Source organism: Mirounga angustirostris, unplaced genomic scaffold (genome assembly GCF_029215605.1).
Source record: "Mirounga angustirostris isolate CCGP_5_RB_7025 unplaced genomic scaffold, mMirAng1.0.hap1 SCAF_17, whole genome shotgun sequence".
Lineage (NCBI taxonomy): Eukaryota > Metazoa > Chordata > Mammalia > Carnivora > Phocidae > Mirounga > Mirounga angustirostris.
In genome coordinates, this window is record NW_026991725.1 from 21369152 (window position 1) to 21373686 (window position 4535).

General features: G+C 60.1%; 1 pseudogene; it reads right to left on the bottom strand.

The window, feature by feature from the left end:
* Positions 1–1989: 1989 nt before the first annotated feature.
* LOC123853521 (protein phosphatase 1 regulatory subunit 14B-like) lies at positions 1990–2483 on the bottom strand (annotated as a pseudogene).
* Positions 2484–4535: the final 2052 nt, after the last annotated feature.

The window sequence follows — 4535 nt, forward strand, 5'->3', positions numbered from 1 at the left end:
CATCCTTCAGGAGTTGGGGCAACAGTAGGATAAAGCCAAAGAGCTTTGGCTACGAGGAGTCCTGACGTCAAATGCCCTCCCTGCCACTCCCTAGCCGGGTCTCTCGGCCCAAGCTGCTTACCTTGTGGAACCTCAGCAAAATGGGGGGGATAATACCTCTGTGCGGAATTCCAGAATTCCAAGAGTCGGAGATGGTGCGCACCGAGTCCTAGCACGGGGCCTGGTGTGCAGGAGGGGGGCAGGCTTGCTTGCTGTTGTAAGTGGGGGCTCCCAGCTGGTGCGGCGCACTCTGGCCAGAGCCGAAGTCCCCAAGGAGCTGTGCCCGCTCGGCCTGAGAGCCCCATGCTGTGGGTCTTCTTCCCCCTCCTCTGAGGGGGCGCTCCTCCCCCTTCTAACGGCCATGCAAGGAAGGTTCCAGCCGCCCCTGGCCTGTGACAAGCCGGGCACTCTGACTCCCACTCTGCTCCCATCTCCCAATTGCCAAACCCAGAGACACTTCATTTCTTACCTTACCTGACTTCTTGCGTGCGTTGTCCAATGCTGCTGACAAGCACGTCTGCCCAAACTGCCCCCTCCCGCCTTCTGAATACCTGCCTTTCTTTCCTTCCTTCCTTCTTTCCTCCCTCCCTCCTTCTTTCTCTCTTTCTTTCTTAGGCCCCACACCCAGAGTGGAGCCCAATGCGGGGCTTGAACTCACGACCCTGAGATCAAGACCTGAGCTGAAATCAAGAGTCAGATGTTTAACCGATTGAGCCCCCCCGGGCGCTCCCTGAATGCCACTTCCTATCGCTTCCAGACACTCCTGCAGCCTCCTTGCCCAGCCCCTCTTCCTCTGCCTTCCCTTTCCATGCTGACATTCCTAAAGACACATCCTTGGGCCTCTTCTCTTCTCCGTGCCTCTCCCCAGATGATCCCACTCTTCCATGGGATTGATGGCCACAGACAACACTGACGACTCCCAGATCATTCCCAGTGCCCAGCAGCTTGCCCACAGCAGCTTGGATGACCTAATTCACAAACTGGATCTAGTCTTTAGGCCACTTCAAACCCCTGCATGCTATCCCATCACCCCGAGAGGAGTCAGACCAGACTCCAGGGTCCAGGAGTCCTGCTCATCTGGCCCCGCCTGTCTCCTCCTCTCCACCCCACGCCCCACATTGCTGGACCCGCCCCTCATTTTGGCTCTTCCAGCCTTCGGAGTGATTTGCATCCTTGAAGGCACCAGGATTCCCTGGGTCTCCACTGCTTTGACTTCAGGAGATCCCCGTTCACCCCTCAATAGTCATCCCAAAGGACAGCTCCCCACCTCTCCAAGCCTAGCTGGGGCCCCTCCCCCGGCCCTCCCTCCTAGGGGAGGGTCTGTGGTTGCCCACCTCCCTGCTCACCGGTGTCTGCAGTTGCAGGGGGGAGGGGGGCGGGACTCCAAGGGGAAGGGAGATGCCAACGTCCAGAGGGTGTTCAGGATGGGGGTTTGTTAGGGAAGGCCAAATTAGCTCATGGAGTGTATAGGCTGAACTGTGTCCCCAGAAAGATGCGATGACATCTTGACTTCTAGTCCTCGGAATGTGACCTCATTTGGAAATAGGGTTGTTACAGGTGTAATAGGTAAGATGAGGTCATACTGGAATAGGGTGGCCCTTCATGCAGGATGACTGGTGTCCCTGTAAGAAGAGAAGAGAGACAGACACATGAAAGCGGAGACCGAGGTTGTTGGGTTTTTTTGTGGTTTTTTTTTTTGCAACAAAGGCATATCCTAGCTTTATTAAAGGGCCGTGCCGCAGAGTCAATATAAAAACACAAGAAGCCCCATCAGTTTAATAACAATTAAAAAAAAAACCAAAAATGGAAAACTGAGGGGGCAGGGAAGAGGCCCCTGGGCCAGGCGCGCGGGGAGTCCTGCTCACAGCCCCAGACCTGGCCGCAGAGCCCCCTCCCCCGCAGCCCCCACCCCGTATTGCTGTTGCTATGAGGTCGGGGGCGGGGGGTGGGCAGTGATTGTCCTGTGGGAGCCACTGTTCACCTGGATCAAGGACCCTTACTTCTTCTGGGGTGTGCTCAGCTTCTGCATGGACAAGGGTCTTGTCCAGCAGGCCAGAGATGAAGGCCTCAGCGGGTTTGTAACAGTCAACCAGCAGCTCCTTGACCCTGGCAGCCCGGGTATCATCACTCCCCATGTCCAGGAGTTCGTCCACATCAATCTCCAGCTCCGGGATCTCCTCTTCCTGGCAGTCGTAGAGGCGAGAGAGCTGCTCCAGGATCCACTCCTCCAGGCTGAAGCGCTTCCGTAGCTCCTTGCGGTCGTACTTGACCGTGACCTTCCCTTGGCGCCTCCATGGGCCCTCGTCGTCGACCGGGCCGCCAGGGCCCTCGCCTGCAGCCCCAGGGGGCTCTGAATGTAGAGGCGGGGCCCTGGGCCACCACTGCCTGGCCCCAGGGGCCCGGGCCACCAACGCCACGCCCCTCGCAGGGCTGCTGTCCCCCATGGCGGCTGCCGGGGCCACGTGCGCGCGTCGGGCCCCTCCCTGTGCCGCCGCCTCCCGGACGCCCTCCTGCTGGCTCCGGGTCGCTGGCTCGGGTTAGCTCGCGGGCTCGGCTCCGTGGCGAGGGTGGCGGCGGGGGCGCCGGGTCAGCTGCAACATGCAGAGCTCCCCGCACCCTCCCCGCCGCCCCAGCCTAGCCTGGCCGCGCCCCGCCCCCCCAGAGACTGAGTTTTGCTGCCACGAGCTCAGGAATGCAAGGAGGGCCGGCAAGTCCAGAAGCGAGGAAGCGGGAAGGAAAGTTGCACCCCGGCAGGATGCAGAGGGAGCTCGGCCTTGCCAGCACCTTGACCTAGGAGTCTGGCCTCCAGGGCCGTGAGACGATACATTTCTGTTTGTTGACGCCGCCCTGGGAACAAATACACAGGGCAAAGGGCAGGCCTCAGGTTTGGGGGAGAAGTCTCTTATTATCTGCAGTGATTTTTTGGAACCTCTGATGACATTCCTGTCCCCAGTTGTTTTTCTCGTGAGGCCAACAGGAACAAAGGCCAAGTAACAGAACTGCCCGTCAGAGAGTCTGGGGACCCCCCCACTCCTTGTTAGAGGAGAGGACAAAGCCAGCAGTGAGCACCCCAGGCCAGCGTCTTCTCACACCCCCAGGCCCAGTGCGGGCTCTGCCCCAGCCGCTCGCACGGACCACCTGCTGTCCCCTTAGAGCTGCCCCACGGCATGGGCTTCGGATTCAGGCAGGCTAGAGCTCAGCCCTGCCTGTCTCCAAGCCTCGGTTTCTCTCCTGTGTTTGCTCCAGCACCAGAGGCCCTCAAGTCTGCTGCACCTGCTGAGCCCAGACGTCCCCTCCTCCCCGCATCCTCCCTGGGGCCCCCTCTCCTGGTGTCTTCATGGTGGCAATGCCTCAGACAGCTGAAGAGGCTCCATCCTGTCCTGTAAAGAGAGCAGGAGGAGGATCACAGGCACTTGCCTTCAAACCGGGGCTCTGCCATTTCCAGCTGTGTGACTCTGAGCTCGTTCCTCCCCGCGTGTCCCGTTCCCTCCTTGCAAAGCTGAGATGCTGCAGGGCTGGGGGAGGTGGCTGATCGAGGGGGGCGGAGGCTCCTTCCCTGGCTCCTGGGCCAGCCTCGGGACGTCCAGGAGAGCACCGAGGGTGGCGGGACAACAGTGTGTGCCTGCTGCATGCATTGCTCTGAGGGGATGGTCCTTAGCCTTTCTCTGGTTCGCAGAGGGTCCAGAAGTCGAGACCCCTGCATAAATCCCTGCACCCAAGGCCCTCAGCCCACTGCCCACGTGGCGCTGAGCATCTTTCCCGGGCTCCCCGCTCCAGCCCCGCATCGTGCTCTGAGCTGTGGTGGCCTGTCTCCCACACCCTTTGAGGAGAGGGACTCGCACAGGTACATCCTGTCCACCGTGCCAGACCCAGGGCTCATTCACGAAATAGAGTCTTAAGAGTGTCCCTTCCCTGCCCCCCACGCTGCCCTCCTTCTCAGCCTCCTTTGCCGCCGCCTCCCTTTGCCCCCCCTTGGAGCACCGGTGCTCCCCAGGGTCCTGCCTCTTCCCTGCCCACCTCCCGCCACCCCTCTCCCCAGACCAGCTCCGGGGCTTCCATCACTTCAGCCTGATTTCAGTGGAGGGGATTCCAGCCGCCCTGACACAAAACCCCAAGGTCTGACAATAGAGGTGCCTTTTTCCGCATAAAATCCTACTGGCACTCGGTCCCGCAAAGCCATCAAGGAGCAGCCCCCTCCATCTCTACCACGGGGCTTCCAAGTGGCCTTGGGCACCCGCCTGCAGCAGCTCGGAGAGCACACGGGAAGGACAAGGAAGGTTTTATGGGCCTTTATGAGACATATGTCACTCCCACTACCTTCCATCGGCCAGAACTCTGCCTGTCTTAGTCTGTTTGGGCTGCTACCACAAAATACCAAAGGCTGGGTGGCTTATAAACAACAGACATTTAGGGGCGCCTGGGTGGCTCAGTCGTTAAGCGTCTGCCTTCGGCTCAGGTCATGATCCCAGGGTCCTGGGATCGAGTCCCACATCGGG